Raw genomic sequence first — 19,721 nt, 5'->3', positions numbered from 1 at the left:
GTCGACCTCCCTGATGAGGCATTCAAGATGCTGCTCAAAGCAGCACATTTTGTACAAAGCACTGACGTCACGACTCCTAAAGGCCCCCCAAAGAAGAGCCAATGCCGCTCGCAGATGATAAAGCTCTGCCATCCCCGCCAAGGTCTCCTCTTGAAGAGCTTCATTGGCATCTAGACTTATAGTCCTTTGAAGAGTTATCGGATAGTGCACTCATGCACCACTGGAAGCGCCAGCTCAAGGTCTCTAACCTCCATCTCTATGAAATTCTAGAGGTGCTTCCTTTCACACAATTCATCACACAGTCATTCAACGACTGGCAACAAGCGCATCCCAAGTGCACAAGAGGATAATACACCACAACACGTGAGTCACCCACTGAGACCACACCACAGACCTTAAATTTGTAAACTTTAATATTTAAGAGAATGGCATTGTCGTTCTACCACTTTGGTAAATCTGTAACAAATATCATAACGAATAACTAAGTACAACTATCTAAGGTTAGATCAAGAGTACGATTGGAGAAGGAAACCAAAAGCTACTATCTCTATTAGTTAAGAAATCATCATTTTTTTCTAATAAAAGATAGTGAATAGGTTGAAGACCATATATACCTACAATAACTCTTAGCTTTCCACAAATATGATAATTCATTGAGGTCATTACATTCATACAAGTTTGTATTGGTTTTCCTGGTTGCTAAAGTAGAAAAATGATATGGATTCAATGATACTGTAGTTTTGTGCAAAGCCTTAAACAAAGTTTAAGGCTTTTGCAAAGTATTACATACTGTAGTAAAGATAAGCGTCATCTTGGGACACCATTGGGATTCTTCCATCCACTCGTGAGGGTTCATCGGCTTGCAGCCCGACATTTTCTACTTGTAACATGGTTGGTAGATGTTCATTTTGCTTTTGGCGAAGTTGGGCGATGAGATCACGTTCAGAGAGCACTCGAGCCTGGTTCATCTTTTGAGTCTGACATGTAGACACTTTGCTTGGCTCCTTCCATTCCACCTATGTCATCATAACTCGCGTCAAATAGTTTAGATGCAAAACTTCACGATCGCACCCCAACTGATACGACGTACACTTTATGCATCACCTAATTTACACTCATGTCTGAGCAGAGGCCAATTCCTAGGTACTCAGAACACAATCATCAATAACTTCATGACAATATTCGTTCATATTGGTTTGCAAGACGGTGTGACGGATACGATTCGTCAAGATTGTTGACTGCAGAAGCTCGTAATGGAACATCTACATCCATCCATCAATTCTAGTCCATCACTTCATCATCAATACGAACATGGAGTTGACAGGGTATTCATTCAACATGATCGCCAGTGTTTTGGGGTTCATCCAAAACCCTGAAAATAATTCGGGTATGCATAAACAATACGCTTTCCTCTCATTGCGTTACGATATTCATACACTTTGTTCACTCACGTTGCAATGAATAAACAATGTATCATTAGATTCGTCAACAATATCTTACGAATAACAGGAACCAGAGATTATACATTGTAGAGACAATACAGATAGAACATGAAACAATAATGAATCAGAACAGTTGGGGATCATGTATATGCAAAATAGACAACTTTCATTTCATTATCAGATCACAAATACAATCTCATCATCTCATTACAACAACATCTGAATTGAATCCCATTTCATCTCTTGCATGCATGAAAGAGAACTGAAGGGGTACACCCAATAGATGGTGTCCCTTCCTATCTAGATCCTATGCGAATAAATATGGATTAGTACATTTATTGATTGCCATAGATTATTTACCACTTTCTTTTTATGAACAATGTACGTGCAATCGCTACTTTCTCTAAATTCATATTTGCAATACGTAGACACAATTGGTCTCTCCATGACTTTAGAATTAGCTTATGGCAAGCTTTGCATATAAAGTTTACATGCACAAACACCCCAAAGTTAAACCCATGCATAGAGTGGCCACACTGGGACCATCGGATATCGCACTCATCTATGATGTACCCATGGCAGATTGTGCACATACAACCCTACATCAGAGGAGAAGTTCTTCTAATTTAACTATTACAATGGTAGTCAATATCGTAGTCTCACCTAGTACATGAGCAAGCTCTTTCTTGATTCCCTTCTACCTCATCATGAGAGCGCAGATGTTCTCATTCACTGCTCCACTTGCTTCTCACTAACAACAACAGCTCTAATTCTTTTACCTACACAGTTGAATCTCTTTAAATTCTTTAGCAACTTTATCGTAAACCTCTTGCAAGACCGCTAGAGTAGTTTGGGTTTCAGAAAGGATGGAGGACTTCCTCAAATTTTCAAGAGCCACAGCATGTTGCTCCTGTAACGAAACTATAGGGCATTGTTCTTATCTTCCCAATATTGCACCTTCTCTTTCCAATATTGCACATTCTCATTCTTGTTGTGTGCATTTTTCCTACTCTCTTCCTGATCTACATCCTTCATGAATTTAAAGCACTTTTGTAGCTCCTATATCACTACTCGGATTTGTGCAATGTCCCTTCTCAATTGATCTATAAGATCATCTTTCTGCAGTCTCAGATGTTAGTTTGGATCTGCCATCATCCTATACATTCTTCAAGTTGTTTAGCATATCTTGGAGATCTCTCTTGAGAAAAAGGCTAGACATTTGTTCAGTTAATCTACTGCTTCTTCAACTTGCCGAAACTTCATGATTCCTCTCATATGAAGAAAGAAATGCCTAATGTCCTTCGAAATAACCTAAAAATATTATCGCAAGTTCAAATCCTTAACTTCATTGTCTCTACTAGTCTAAGCTTTAAGGAATAAATCTGAAAGGTCCTTTTTCCTCCATGCCTTCTCCAAGTAATGAGGTTGTGAATTGCCAAAGCCGAGCATCTTTTCAATCAAGATATCATCGACAAGAGTTTTTTTATCATTATAGACAATATAGTTGATAGAGAACCCATATCAGGCTTCTAAAGTTGGATGGGACCATGTTTCATGGTTTCAAGATGGTACGAGCTAGATTGAAGCTAGATGGAACTATGTCTCATGATTTCAAGATGGTAAGAGCTGGATGGTGAGTGTTAGACTCAGTATATCCACTAGAGGGATCCATTGGAGAGGGGTTGGATGGTGAGCTAGAGGATCTGTTAGGGAGGGTTTGCATGGTGAGCCAAGGGGATCCATTTGGGACAGAATGGATTGCGAGCCAAAGGGTTCCATTAGGGAGGGGCTAAATGGCAAAACTCAGTGTTTCCAAAGGGACCTATTGTGAGAGGTAATAGAAGTTACACAAGGAGATAAACATTGCAAGAAGTTGGAGATGGCTAAGTGTAAAGGAGTGTGCAAGGGAATAAGTTCAAGAACTGCAAGGGAGTAAAATGGTGCAAGGGTGGCATCAATTTAAGAAGAATGTAATGATTCAAACTACAACCATGATGACAACCACCGGGCTTACATACAGAGTAAGTAGAGTGAGTAGTTAATTACTGATCAATCGAGACTTAATTTGGTAGACCAACCATTGGGGATGCAGTCACTTGGTTGACATGCATTGGACACAAGTAATTGGCTCAAATTTTGATTGATTGGTTGAGTGCAAGGGAGTGTGCAAGGGCATAAGGTCAAGAACTACAAGAGAGTGTACAAAGATGGCATCAATTTAATAATGTAATGATGATTCAAATTGCAACCACCATGACAACCATTGAGCTTGCATACACCATTGGACTTGCATGTAGAGTAAATAGAGTGAGCAATTATGAGTCACTGAGACTTAATTTGGCAGCCCATTCACTGGGAATGAAGCCATATTTTTGGAATGCATTGAACGCAAGTATAGAACTGAATTTTGATTGGTTGGTTGAGTGCAAGGGAGTGTGCAAGGGTGTAAATCAAGAACTGCAAGGGAGTGTACAGGGGTGGTGTCAATTTAAAAATGTAATGATGATCTCGAGGGGGTCACTATGTATAAACCCTCTATACCACATGCGTTCAAGCCATATTTCTAAAATCCCTTATCTATAAATTTTTCATTAATAAAATGTACCCCTTTTCTATACAAATCTATAAATTTTTTCCAAAACTATTTTAAATAGTCCCTTATGTATATTTTTTTTTGTAAATTTTACAAATAAAAATTATCCTTCTGGAAACTCATGTGATAGGGTTACATATGATGAGTGACCCCCCCGAGATGATGATGCAAACTAAAACCATGTTGATAACCCTCAGGCTTGCATGCAAAGTAAATAGAGTAAGCAGCTAATTACCAGTCATCAAGACTTAATTTGATGGCCCAACCATTGGGAATGAAGGCACTTGGCTAGCGTGCATTGGACGCAAGTATACAACTGAAATTTTGATTGATTGGATGCAATTCATGATTATTTAGGCATTCCATTGGGTTGGCATACGTGATTAATTTGCCTTAAATTTGGTGGCTGGGAATGATGCCATCATGTGAAGGCATGTGTGATTAATTCAGCTTGAATTTTGATTCATTCCTGATTATTTGAACACATGCATAAAAGATCAATTGAAGTCTAATTCCACCCACCACAATGAATTACCTATCGACATCATAGTTTTGTAGGTGAATCATGCCATCAGGACTTGACAATATGGCCCTTGCCCCTAAAGGGGAGCCCTCAAGGGCCATATTGACTTTGATTGATTGAAGGAAACTCATGATAATTTGGGTATGCCTTCTGTATGATGAGTATATTTATTTTAGAAATAAAAAATATCCTTCTGTTGAACTCACGTGATAGAGTTACATATGATGAGTGACCCCCCCGAGTGATAACCATCAGGCTTGCATGCAAAGTAAATAGAGTAAGCAGTTAATTACCAGTCATCAAGACTTAATTTGATGGCCCAACCATTGGAAATGAAGCCACATGGCTGGCATGCATTGGACGCAAGTATACAACTCAAATTTTGATTCATTGGATGCAACTCATGATTATTTAGGCATTATTGGGTTGGCATATGTGATTAATTCGCCTTAAATTTGGTGGTTGGGAATGATGCCATCATGTGAAGGCATGCGTGATTAATTCAGCTTGAATTTTGATTCATTGAAAGGAACTCGTGATTATTTGAACACATGCATAAAAGATCGATTGAAGTCTAATTCCACCCACCACAATGAATTACCTATCGCCATCATAGTTCTGTAGGTGAATCATGCCATTAGGAGTTGACAATATGGCCCTTGCCCCTAAAGGGGAGCCCTCAATTGCCATATTGACTTTGATTGATTGAAGGCAACTCATGATAATTTGGGTATGCCAATTGGTCAAATGGCACGTGTTTGACTAGGAAATATTGGGTTGGTAATGCTTAGATGTAGGCATAAAAGAGCCTCATCTCATACAAAATGCTATTTCTCCACTGCTCATCGCCTATTTCTCAATTGCTCCTTGTTTTCCATGCTTGCTTTTATGAACATCTTCCCCGTTTTATCTTCTTCTTTCTACAATGTGGTCGCATTGCATTTCAAACATGATAATGCCATGTGTTGTATTCCAGCTTCATATTCTTGAGCGACTTTCCATTTTACCTCTTTTGCCCATTGAATGTCTTCATCTCTAGCCTCGTCTCCCCCTATGCATGGTGGACCTATTCTATTTATGTCTGACATCCTCCAAAGGCTTGCATGGTAGGGCAATATTCCTTTTCAAGTGGAGCTCTCCTGATGGCCTTGTTCATGCTTGACTTTCAAAGGCTTGCATGATAGGGCAATATTTCTTTCGAAGGCACTCATAGTGAGGGAAGAAATCCAAAAACTCATAGATGCAGGATTCATCTAAGAGATCGAGCATACAGATGCCCATTGTGATAATTCTGAAGAAGAATGGAAAAATCAAAGTATGTGTGGATTTAAAGAAGGTTAACATAGCCACTAGACGTGACCACTACCCCCTGCCATTCACGGAACATGTTCTAGAAAGGGTTGTTTGGAAAGGAAGGGTATAACTTCTTAGATGGATTTTCGGGTTACAACCAAGTCTCAATCGGCCCCCAAGATCAACATAAGACCACCTTCACAACCAAATGGGGAGTATATGCAGCCAAGGTTATGATATTTGGTCTAACCAATGCCCCAGCTACTTTCCAATGTATGGTGATCATGGTATTCAAGTACCTGAGGGACTTTGTAGAAGTCTTCTTGGACGATATCTGCATGAACTCGAAATGGGATGACCACCTGAAGTATCTCAGGCTCATCCTCGAGGAGTGTCGCTTATACCGCATATCCCTCAACCCCCTCAAGTGCCAATTTTGGGTCAAACATGGTGTCATCTTGGGTCACATAGTGTCCCGGAATGAAATCTCTACAGACCACAATAAAATCAAACTAATTAGCCCCCCACCAATGCTAAGGGAGTCCAATGATTTATTGCACATATGGGCTATTACCAAAGATTCATACTATTCTATGCCAACATAGCCTGCGTGTTATACAAACTGCTAGTATCCTTTGAGTGGACTGATGAATGTCAAACATCCTTTGAAACCTTCAAGCTAGCTCTAGCCACCGCCCCAGTATGGACATCTCCCGATTGTCTCGACTGTGAGAGAGGGTCTTGCCATGGCCTTTGCAGTCAAGAAATTTAGGCACTACTTGTTAGCTATAACATGTTTCTCTTCACAGCATAAAAAGTGCTGCAAGCTGGTCTCTGGTGGCTAACGCTCTTCGGAGATGTGGCCAAATTCATCAAATGATGTGACCCCTGCCAGTGCATCCAAATCCCACACAGGGATGACATGATGCCCCTAACTGAGATCCTAGAGCTGACCAACCCTTTGAGAAGTGAGGCATCGATTTCATTGATCCCATAAGCCCAGTCGCTAAGGGGACCGGGGCTCGATACATCATCCTAGCTACCGACTACTTTACCAAGTGGGTCGAAGGAAGAGCCACAATAAAGGCTAATGCAAGATCCATCGCAAAGTTCTTATATGAACAAGTCATCACGTGGTTTGGATGCCCGTTAGAGTTAGTCAGCGACCAAGGAACTCACTTCCTCAACAAAACCATAGCAATCCTAACAAGCGAGTTTATGATCATTCATAGGATGTCAACGCCATACTACCCCAGAGCAAATGGCTTGGCTAAAAGATCAAACAAAACTTGTTGTAAGATTATCACATGTACGGTAGAAGCCAGTCATACCGACTGGGCGCATAAGCTCATAGCAGTGTTATGGGCCTACAAGACCTCCTACAAGGTGGCAACTCATTGTAGCCCCTTCAAATTAGCCTTTGGGGTAGAGGCAGAATTGCGAATGGAGTATGTAGTGCCTAGCCTCCGTCTTGCTATAAAGGAAAGACTCACGAAAAATGCACGAAAAATGCACTGGTCGAATGGCTAGTCGACCTCGAAAAGCTAGAGGAGACAAGGTTGCAAGCAGCTTATGCTCTCCAAGTAGAAAAGGTTCAATGTAAAAAGTGGTTCGACTGCAACCTCAAGAACAAGGACCTGGCAGAAGGAGACTTGGCACTCCTGTACAATGTTTGCAACATCAAACATAAGCTTAAGTACCGAGGTATGGGTCCTTCCCATGTAGCTGAGATCACCCCCCAAGGGGCGTGCTGAATAGCCACCCTTGATGGAACATAAATGGATGGCTACCTAAACAGAAGCAAATTGAAAAGATACTATGATGTTCACTGCCAACCGTCGCCATAAATTCAACGCCGATCGTCGCCAAACTAGTATCCCACCAATCGGGGGGATAAAAATCTATAAAAGTAGGCCTACACAGCTAGGTCATCGCCATAGCAGTTGCAGCCAAACTCTATCAACATTTCCCAAAATCTGACAGTTTCCTACCCACTTCCCCTCCATTCCCACCAACAAATTGATGTCCTCTTGTTCTTCCTCATCCACCGATTCCCTTGTCATGCAACTCCCACTTCTGTTTGCCATGGAGTCTGACCACGACTTTTTCGAATTTGAGTCACACTTGGACCTCCACCCTCGCCCTATTCCAGAGGCCACTGGCCCATCAGACTCTCAGAGCACCCCTTCAGCCACAATTCGAATGCTAGACAAAATACCCACGAAGGACTTACAAGAGGAAGACACCTCCACCAGACAAGCTACTCAAGAGGAGCCAGTCGCAGTAGGCACAACTCCCATCAAACACGAAAGCGCACCCCGGTCCCAACCGTTGGTGAGGACAAGATCATGTGTTCGGAAGCACACTTGCGATTGGGAGAATCATAGCTTCGAGATCTAAATGCTTGCATGGTCCACTCGCGCTTCGCATTCGAGGGTCGGGACTACACCTTCCACTAGCACACTGTAGCAGCATATTCCACTCTCCAGGACTCAGTAGTCATGGAAGACCTTAACTTTTTAGGCTTGCAGAGAGTAGCAGATTGCTTCGCATGCCACCTGGACATGAAGTTATTGGCAGAGTTCCAAGACATACAACGACAACACCAAAATCGGTGTCTTGAGAGATGCAGCAGGCAACTCCCACCACTATCAAATTACTCAAGACACGGTGTGGGTAATATTCAACCTGCCAGTGGTGGCAGAAAGATATTCTCAGCAAAATAAGAACCTCGACTCCCGAAAGAAGTTATGTCCCTACAACCACCACAAGTGCAGAGGCCACTACAGAGGCCACATCTAGTTCAACACCATCTACAAGCCCGAGGTAGAGCACCCAGCAAGAGCCCTGCAATGGCTCACTCAAGTAAAGCACTCAAATCATCATCAAGCCATTGTGCCCAATATCTTGCTGAGGATGGTGAACTTTCAAAAGACGAAGTGGGCTGACTACTATTGCATTCAAATAAGAGAGGACCTCAGCACCCATGGGGACATCATCAGCAACCCCATGTTGTACATGCCGGTCCTCTACTACCTCAAAAGTCAGCATCCACCCATCGGCTATGGACTTGTTGAGAAATCTGCCATCCGTCCCATGCCGATCGAGCACGAAGAGACAGAAACTAGGCCCAAGAGAGCATGGACAATCCCAGGTGCCACTCCGGTCCCCAAGTGCAACCAGAACAAAGTCAGCCACCCAACCCATATGAGGAAAGCCAGTTCCATGAATTTGTGCAATGACAACTACGCATGCAGTGCGGCCAGGTCCTCAAGATAAGGGCAAATAGGTGCAAGGAGGGCCTATTCTCATTGAAGACCTCCAAGGCAATGACACCATCAAAATCAACATCCATCCAGGAGCTGAGACTATGCCGACAACCCTGGCCCCACCCTTCGTCTCAATATCCACCACCCCTCAGGAGACTGCATCCTTTGCCAGAGGCACCTCTTCCATGCCTTGGGCAAGCCTAGCAGAGACCACACAATTTTTCAGCACACCCCAGTACAGGGCAATGGGAGGCTATAGCCATATGTGATGGCAGATTAATTGTCACGCACCGACACCATAGAAATGAACCTCTTTGAAGCCATGGCACAATTGCCGCAAGTCACCCGCACAATCTTACAAAGGATGCAAAAGCAAGCCTCACAACTCTCCTCCAACCTCGTTCAAGCCCAGCTCTCGGCACATGAAAGCCACTCGACAATGGTCACAGCGGCGAAGCCGCACTACATCGAGCCGAAGAGTACTGGGCTAAGGTGGAAGAGCTCAAGCTCACTCTGATGAAAGTCAAAGATGACCTCACCACTAGCAAATCCTTGGTCCAAACGTTTATGGATCAAGTAGAAAAGGCAGAATCAGCCTGGCATCATACGACGTTGGAGCAGCAATAATACGCAGAGCAGTGGTACGCCTGCACCGAGGAGACCTAGGACCACAGATCCGCTCCCTATAAAATCTCTTGGCACAAGAGAGGAGCCTCACTGTCTCCCTCCAAGATGAGAGACAACATGCCACTGGCCACTCGGAAGAGTCAAGGTTGGAAGACCGCGAGCTTTAGGAGTTCACGATGTATGGGAGGTGTCTCCGTAGTTAGCCATGTATACACTTGCACCACGCACCATCATGCAAATCCTCCAAATGCACTTTGATGCACTTCATGCACAAAACCTCACCTTCTACCTAGACCTCACTACTCCACTACCGCCCAAAGCCCTTCAAACCATCCTCCATCGTAATCCCGACCACTACCGCCCCATCTTAGCCATGTCATATTTTTCTCTTGATCTTCAGCCCACCTCCCTATCTCTTCTTTGCCCCTCTGATCTATAAACCCTATCCGCCCATCCCATTCTTCTCAACTTTCAAGGTTGGTGCTGCATCACCATTGAGTCCTTCAATTATCTCACAGACGACGAGGTGATGCAACTCGCAAAGCTCGAAGAGCTCACGCCATGGATTTGCACTCCCAAAATTCTACATGGAGACATAACTTGGATGCAGACCTATGGCAGAGTCTAAGTAGTCCAATCTCAAGGACACCTTGTGGCCTACCAGACCACCACCTACCGTCCCCTCGGAATCATATTAATGTTTAATCGGGTGCTACAAGCTCTCCAAGACTCACTTGAGTCCTTGGTGAGCAATTTTGAAACAATTCACATAGCATACCTCTCCCCCCATCAATAAGGGGAGGGGGCCACTTTTTGAAATTTGAATTTCAAATTTTGGATCTCCCTCCCTCCCTCTGTCTCTCCCTCCCTCCCTTCCTCCTCCTTCCTCTCCCTCTCCCTCCCTCCCCCTCCCTCCTCTCCCCTCCTCCATCTTGCTCCTCCTCCTCCCTCCTCCCTCCTCCCTCTCCCCTCCTCCTCCTCCTTCTGGCTCCTCCTCCCTCCTTCCTCTCCCCTCCCCAAAGAAATAACCTAGGATGAAGAACAAAATGCAATCACCCTCTTTCATACCACTGCCCCCCCTACTGATATTCCATTACCACCTCCACTAGATCTCACCCAACAAGCTACCCAACCTCCTCTCCCTCGGATAACACTACCCGAGTACTTCTCCACAATGCCTCCAACACCACCACTTCAAAGCACAGACCTTCCCCGTCCATCACCTCAAATGCTTCAGTCACCTCCCTGATGAGGCATTCAAGATGCCGCTCAAAGCAACATATTTTGTACAAAGCACCGATGTCGTGACTCCTATAGGCCCCCCAAAGACAGAGCCAATGCCGCTTGCAAATGATGAAGCTATGCCATCCCCGCCAAGGTCTCCTCTTGAAGATCTTCATTGGTATCTGGACTTACAGTCCTTCGAAGAGTTATCGGATAGTGCGCTCATGCACCACTGGAAGTGCCAACTCAAGGGCTCCAACCTCCATCTCTATGAAATTCTGGAGGTGCTTCCTTTCACACAATTCATCACACAGTCATTCAACGACTGGCAGCAAGCACATCCCAAGCGCACAAGAAGATAATACACCACAACACATGAGTCACCCACTAAGACCACACCACAGACCTTAAATTTGTAAACTGTAATATTTTAGAGAATGGCATTGTTGTTCTACCACTTTGGTAAATCTGTAACAAATATCGTAAGGAATAACTAAGTACAACTATCGAAGGTTAGATCAAGAGTATGATTCGAGAAGGAAACCAAAAGCTACTATCTCTATTAGTTAAGAAATCATCATTTTTTTCTAATAAAAGATAGTGAATAGGTTGAAGACCATATATACCTACAATAACTCTTAGCTTTCCACAAATATGATAATTCATTGAGGTCATTACATTCATACAAGTTTGTATTGGTTTTCCTAGTTTATACCCAAGTTGAATTTAATATTGTTAGAATCCTTGCTAACTGAGATCACTATATATTTAGAACATCAGCTACCTGCGCTTCTATAAGACCAACTTTCAATTGTATTGATGTTATAAGAGAAATTGAGTATTGAGTAAGAACTACTAGAATGCACTTGATCTTGGGATTTATAAACAATTGAGGATATTATCATTCTAATTATGATTTTTAAAAAAATTAATGCCTTTGTTCTCTTGTACTCGTTGAGATTATTTCCACCAATATGCTTAGAGAAATTTATATCAACCATGTGTAGCAAAAATATAACAAGTCTATTTGACAAAGAGAACCTTTTCTTATTACTACTTTACTTGTAGTTATCAATCCTTTCAAATGGGTAATATATTCAGAGTCTTTAGTCATTCTATCAAGTTTCATGCCATAGAGTAAAACTATTCTTCACTATAATTTAAAGACATGTGCTGAAATCTACAGCTAAGTCCTACAACGCAACTAGTTAATATATATACAGTTTTTACTAATTGATGAAAACCAAGACTTAGACGAGTCACCCACCAACCAATCTCTCTCCCTCTCTCTCTTGTAAAAAGTAGTCACCCACCGACCAATCTCTCTCTCTCTCTCATTAAAATTGAATTTTGAGAGGAGAGTGAAACCACATGAGAACATCATCCATGATCGAATATTCCTACATGGTGCCAAAAATGGCTTCCAAAAATCCTTTAATGCCATGTGCATAAAACCAAAGTTGAAAGGGTATATATTGACTCCTTGTACAAAGGAGTCAATCGCCGACCAATCTCTCTCTCTCTTGTGCGTGTAGTGTAAAAAAATGTCAACATCTGAAGGACAAGAAAAAGGCAATGCCAATACGCAAATTGGAATATTGGTCTTTTTCCACACGTCTTTCTAGCCCTCTGTTCCCCTTAGTACTTCCTTCTCTTTCTCTCTCTCTCTCCCTCTCTCTCTCTCTATTAATTTTCCTTGGCAATCGTTACATGTATTGTAACTTATATTGACTGCATAGTAACTTGTTAATGAATATGAAATTTAATGCCATTATAGAAGGTTGGCCCTTCAAAAATGGCTTCCAAAAATCCTTTAATTCCACGTGAATAGAATCAACGTTGAGAGGGCGTATATGCTTACTCCTTATATATATTGGCTCCTTGTAAAAAGTAGTCACCCATCGTCCAATCTCTCCCTCTCCCTCTCTCTCTTGTAAAAAGTAGTCACCCACCGACTAATCTCTCTCTCTCTCTCTCTCATTAAAATTGAATTTTGAGAGGAGAGTGAAACCACATGATAACATCCTCCATGATCGGATATTCCTACATGGTGCCAAAAATGGCTTCCAAAAATCCTTTAACGCCATGTGCATAAAACCAAAGCTGAAAGGGTATATATTGACTCCTTGTACAAGGAGCCAACCACCGACCAATCTCTTTCTCTCTCTCTCTCTTTCTCTGTCTCTCTCTCTCTTGTGGATGTGGTGTAAGAAAATGTCAACATCTGAAGGACAGAAAAAGGCAATGGCAATGTGCACATCTCTTTCAGCTAGCCCTCTATTCCCCTTATTACTTTCTTCTCTCTCTCTCTCTCTCTCTCTCTCTCTCTCTCTCTCTCGGTTTTCCTTGGGAGTCGTTACATGCATTGCAACTTTTATTCACCGCATAGTAACTTGTTAATGAATATGAAATTTAATGCCATTATAGAAGGTCGGCACTTAAAAAATGGCTTCCGAAATTCCTTTACTTCAACACGTATGATCGACAGAGTGGCCTATATAAGTGTATGGCTGGGTGCTTCCACCTGCACTACTTACTCTGAGGCCTTCCAAGTCCTTTGCAAGCCACATTAGTCAGGCAAGAGAGCATGGATAAGCCAACCTTTTCGACTTTGCCTCAACTTGACCGCTCCGAGAAGATGCATCCCCCTACCCATCCCCAGAATGCCCCCCCTAAAATCGCCCCTCCTACTCAACTAGTAGACGCACGGAGTTTCTACCTTCCCCCGCTCCCTTGCTCGACGCTACCCAAATTGCATCGCCATTATGATGCTGTCCGAAAGGCCTACGACCCTTGGTTGATAGCTTGTTTGCAGCCACCAAATGAAGCATCCAAGGAGTTGCTCATTCAATCGAACGCCCATTGTTTGTTTGTTTGGCAATGCCGGATGCGGTGCATCACAAGGTATTGCCCTTGTGTAAGATGATCGCCTTGCTGGGCATCCTGGATGACTTGAGTGAAGATTTGTTGCTTTTGGCCGACGATTTGACGTCAGGAAAGGAGTACTACGACTATATCCTGTCTCTGCTAGAAGGCCGGCCTTGCTCCTCCAACAATTACTTGAAGATCAGCGATCTACAGCAATTGTCCGAACAGCTGCTCTATGTATGGACAGAAATCCGCTCCTCCATGTCCTCACGGCTGCAAAAGCGTTTCATTAACAGTGTGAAAGATTTCTTCTACGCCTTACTCCTGGAGTCTCGGTTGTGCCGAGAGAAAGGGATCGTCGATCTTGCAACTTACCAGTCTTTCCGGAAATTCAGCGGCGAGGGCTACGTATTCATGATCATGGCGGAATATGGTAACGATCTGGATCTAGAGGACGAGATTCTTGCGGATCCTGCTATTGTCAGGCTTCAAGAGCTCGTAGCTTATCACATAGCCTATGTGAACGACCTTCTATCCTTTCGGAGAGAATTTTGCGAAGGCCAATATGAAAATCTGCCATCCTCCACAATTACAGCCTGCAGGAGTCCATATACCAAGTCAGTAACATGATACACACCTTGGACGACAAGTTTGTAAGTTTGCAAAACAAGGTTCTGAATTCCGATCAGCTGGTCAACAGACAGGGGCTGAGGTCCTATGTGGATGTCTTAGGCTACGTGATGTCTGGGTTCTTGGAATGGGCTTATCAAACTGCGCGATACCACGGAGTCAACAATCGTCTCACGCTCCGACATGGATTGGTGAGCTTACTTCACCGAGATCGGACGTTGATCACCCAAACCGGCGTGTCGACCTTAGTACAGCACTAAGAAATAAGACAGCTTTGTTTATGGGTATAGTACGCTACTAAGTGTTCAAGCGGGGTGGGATGGGCTATGAGAGCCGAAAATTTGATCTTGTAAGTCTGTCTATATGTCACAAAATCTCACTATGTATGTGCTATGAAGTAAAATTTCCCTTGCTCAAGAAAAGGTGTTGCTAATCAATTCTTTAAAATCTATTTAGCAGAAGAATCCATAGGTGTATAAGGACATGATTATACCATTCTACAGAACAAAGAAAAGGTGTTGCTAATCAATTCTTTAAAATCTATTTAGCACCATAACTTAAAAAATGAAAATCTCTCTCTCTCCCTCACACACACACACATACACACCCCAAAAAAGCATATAACATGCATGTCGAGCACCATTTCTTGTCACTCATTCAATTCTTGGTCACATATTCCTCCTCATTTGCAAAAGATAAATTGTATGCACAAATGATGGGAAAAATGGGAAACCTTATCGAGAATGTTCCAATGAGTTATCATGTAATTACCTACACATATTTCTATACCTCAACTACTATTGTTCTCACCTGACAAAGATGGTGTTGATGTGCTTTCTTTGGTGCAGCAGATTCCTAATGATGAAGGGATAACTTCTTTTAAGCTGCCTCCATCCATAAATGCCTTGGATTTGTACAATATTATCAAAGCTATAGACTTTATTAATGGGATGCATTTATAAGCATGCGGAGTGTGCTATATTCTCTTTGCACGGGCTTATTAATGGGATGCATTTACAGCATGTGCACTCGGGGGGTTCACCTCTCAAAAAATTAATGTACAATGTGCATTCAAAACAAGGGATATTTTTATAAAATATATAAAAAAAGTATATATATATATGTATATATATATATATGTATGTATATATATATATATGTATGTATATGTATATATATATATATATATATATATATGTATGTATGTATGTATATGTATATATACGTATGTATATGTATGTGTGTATATATATATATATATAGATATATATACGTCTATATATATATGTATATATATGTATATATATGTATATATATGTATATGTATGTATGAATATATATGTATATATATGTATATATGTATATATGTATATGTGTGTGTGTATATATATATATGTGTGTGTGTGTGTGTACGTATATGTATATGTATATACATAATATTCATAGGAGCAAAATAAAAGATGGAGACTCACACACGGTTCCATACACAAACCATCCCTAACCATCACCCAAGGCGTAATACACAAAACAACCTTAAGTCCCCCTTGGGTCTCCTAAGGCCTATAGTGAATGTATATCTTTTACCGTCACAATGACCCTATTCGTGTGGATGACAATTAGTATAAGATCATCCACGAGGTGTACCAAGTAGGCCTCAATTGCATGCTACAAGGGAAGAAAGGCATCTGCTAAATATGCCAAGAGGCCTCCACAACCCCTCACCTCAACCACCTAGATGTTGTGCTTTGGTTAAGATCCTGCATGATCTCATGTACCACTCTGGCAAACCTCATCTTTGGGATAAGTAGATCGATTGACTTCTAAAGCCTCTAAATTTACCAAAGTGCCACAATACCCAGTTTGAACCTATATTTCTTCACTACAGGAGGACCTCTTTGGCCTGGACATAGAGGTGGTTGATGTGCTCTCCTTGGCATGGGTGTGGGAAGAGGTGGCTGCTATTTGATTCCCTAGGGGTGTCCTTGAGCTTGAATCTCTTTTTGTGCTTGCGCCTCATGAAAAATTTGCTCATTTAATTGATTTTGTTTCATCCTCTGCTCCCTTCATTGCTAGAACTCCTCTTTGGCTTCTTCTTTGGTCTTTGAATCATCTCTTCTTCTTGAATTTTCTTCCTTCACACTAGAATCTTCTACCAGTGTCTCTTGTTAAAGGTGGGGGATTATTGAGTGTGTCCTCATCATTTGATGGCAGCTTCTCACCCAGATTCCTCGCCTTCTACTTGGTCTTAGCCATGGGGGATGGAGAGAGAGAGAGAGAGAGAGAGAGAGAGAGAGAGAGAGAGAGAGAGGGAGAGAGGAAGAGAGGGGGAGAGAGAGAGAGAGAGAGAGAGAGAGAGAGAGAGAGAGAGAGCGACCTACTAGACCACCACCTACCATCCCCTCGGAATAAAATAATGTTTAATCGGGTGCTACAAGCTCTCCAAGACTCACTTGAGTCCTTGGTGAGCAATTTTGAAACAATTCACATGGCATACCTCTCCCCCCATCAATGAGGGGAGGGGGCCACTTTTTGAAATTTGAATTTCAAATTTTGAATCTCCCTCCCTCCCTCTCTTTCTCTCTCCCTCCCTTCCTCCCTCCCTCACTCCCTCCCTCCCTCCTCCTTCCTCTCCCTCTCCCTCCCTCCCCCTCCCTCCTCCTCTTCCCTCCTCCATCTTGCTCCTCCTCCTCCCTCCTCCCTCCTCCGTCTCCCCTCCTCCTCCTCCTTCTAGCTCCTCCTCCCTCCTTCCTCTCCCCTCCCCAAAGAAATAACCTAGGATGAAGAACAAAATGCAATCACCCTTTTTCATACCACCACCCCCCCTGCTGAAATTCCATTACCACCTCCACTAGATCCCTCCCAACCCACCCAACAAGCTACCCAACCTCCTCTCCCTCGGACAACACTACCCGAGTACTTCTCCACAATGCCTCCAACACCACCACTACACAGCATAGACCTTCCCTGTCCATCACCTCCAATGCTCCAGTCGACCTCCCTGATGAGGCATTCAACATGTTGCTCAAAGCAACACATTTTGTACAAAGCACCGACGTCACAACTCCTACAGGCCCCCCAAAGAAGAACCAATGCCGCTCGCAGATGATGAAGCTCTGCCATCCCTGCCAAGGTCTCGTCTTGAAGATCTTCATTGGCATCTAGACTTACAGTCCTTCGAAGAGTTATCGGATAGTGCGTCATGCACCACTGGAAGCGCCAGCTCAAGGTCTCCAACCTCCATCTCTATGAAATTCTGGAGGTGCTTCCTTTCACACAATTCATCACACAATCATTCAACGACTGGCAACAAGCGCATCCCAAGTGCATAAGAGGATAATACACCACAACACGTGAGTCACCCACTGAGACCACACCATAGACCTTAAATTTGTAAACTTTAATATTTTAGAGAATGGCATTGTTGTTCTACCACTTTGGTAAATCTGTAACGAGTCTGTAACAAATATCGTAAGGAATAACTAAGTACAACTATCTAAGGTTAGATCAAGAGTACGATTTGAGAAGGAAACCAAAGTAATCTCTATTAGTTAAGAAATCATCATTTTTTTCTAATAAAAGATAGTGAATAGGTTAAAGACCATATATACCTACAATAACTCTTAGCTTTCCACAAATATGATAATTCATTGAGGTCATTACATTCATACGGGCATATGGAAAAGGGAGAATCCCTACGGGCTCTAGACCTTGACTTTTCTTATTTCAAAAGAGTTATGTAGATCTTGTGATGGGACTCATGTCAAGAGTAACCAAGAAGGACATGGATGGTGACATACGAGCTTATGTGCTTACTGGGGAAAGGAATCTACAGGTAGTAATTATGGGTGAAGGAGGGTGACATAGTATCCATATAAGGAGCACTCCTCTCCCTTGTTCAACAAGTATCCCACCGTTAGGCCACATATTGTTGTATCTCTTGTCTTCTCAAGCCTCTTCCTTGAGCCTTCTCTCTCACTCTTGCATATGTTCCCTTGTATAGAATTTGGAGTCTACTTTTCTCCATAGTGGATGAGTAGTCTTGGAGCTTTTTTCCTCTCTTTTTCTCTTCCTTATGAAAACTCTACTTCTCTTATGATATGAGCTCCGTGAGTTGCAATTTCATTTCTTCTAAAAATATGGCATTTCTCTTGAGTCTTCCTTTCTTCTCTCTCCATGCTTCATTTCTTGCCTACGAGCCATCTTTCTTTGGATTCTCATTGCAACCACGTGGGTCAACCTTTTCTAAAGATATTGTGTATATATATCTTTTTCTTCTCTTCAAATTTCATGGGCCTTGGATCATTGATGAAGGTGGGGCCTTGAGGGAGAATTCTACTCAGGCAAAATTAGTATGAATAGAGGGCAATTTATATGACTATTCAACCCCATTGTGGCCCATAACATTTTTCTCAATTCTTTGTTATTTATGAAATTTATATCATTTCCAAGATCTCTTTTAGGTGCATCATTCTATGCATTTAGTTTTAGCACTTGATATATACATGCATGTTGAGCCATAAGATCTTCTTTCAACAATGCATTGCCCTTCTCTTTAAATTTTTTTCTCAATTCTTAGTTATTTATGAAATTTATATAATTTCCAAGATCTCTTTTAGGTGCATCATTCTATGCATTTAGTTTTAGCACTTAATATATGCATGCATGTTGAGCCATAAGATCTTCTTTCAACAATTCATTGCCCTTCTCTTTGGTGCAGATCAACTTGGTAAGATCATGGACTTCCTTGATCCTTTTCTTTTCCCTCTTCTAGACTATAATGTAACTTAGGATGTTAGCATATTTATCCTTTGCATAAAATGTATGTTTTATCCCTCTTTTCAAGTGATAAAGGATCTTTGTCAAAGAAACAAAAAGCAAAGAGGTGCGTGAAATTCACTACCCCCAACTTCATGTCATAATATCAATTGAAGCTTTTTAATGTTTTGTAGCACAGAGTGATGTTGAGGAAAAAATTCCAGCTAAGAGAGAAAGAGAAATATTTGAAAAAAGTAAGAGAAAGAGGGGTTTATGGACATCAAAGTTAGAGAGAAGTTCACAAACAAGATGAGTATCTCAAGATAGTTGACCCCTTGAAGAGGAAACAAGTGTTTTGAGATGGAATCAAGCTAAATTTGGAAAAATTATACAATTTGCGCATGCAGATCTAGACAATGACTTGAAATGCAAGATCTTAGGGTATTGTATGAGTAGCAAAGAGATACGGTATTACCATAGAGTGTCTTCAACAAGTG

General features: G+C 42.1%; 1 pseudogene; it reads left to right on the top strand.

Moving 5' to 3' along the window:
- The first annotated feature begins 13,473 nt into the window (after window positions 1–13,473).
- On the top strand, window positions 13,474–14,729 carry LOC147899166 (microbial Terpene synthase-like protein 13; annotated as a pseudogene).
- Window positions 14,730–19,721: the final 4,992 nt, after the last annotated feature.

This window comes from Dipteris shenzhenensis, chromosome 8, assembly GCF_047967505.1.
Source record: "Dipteris shenzhenensis isolate YYH24624 ecotype China chromosome 8, Dip_SZ_1.0, whole genome shotgun sequence".
NCBI lineage: Eukaryota > Viridiplantae > Streptophyta > Polypodiopsida > Gleicheniales > Dipteridaceae > Dipteris > Dipteris shenzhenensis.
Note: the sequence above shows the minus strand (reverse complement) of the source record. Positions and strands in the feature narration are given on the sequence as shown.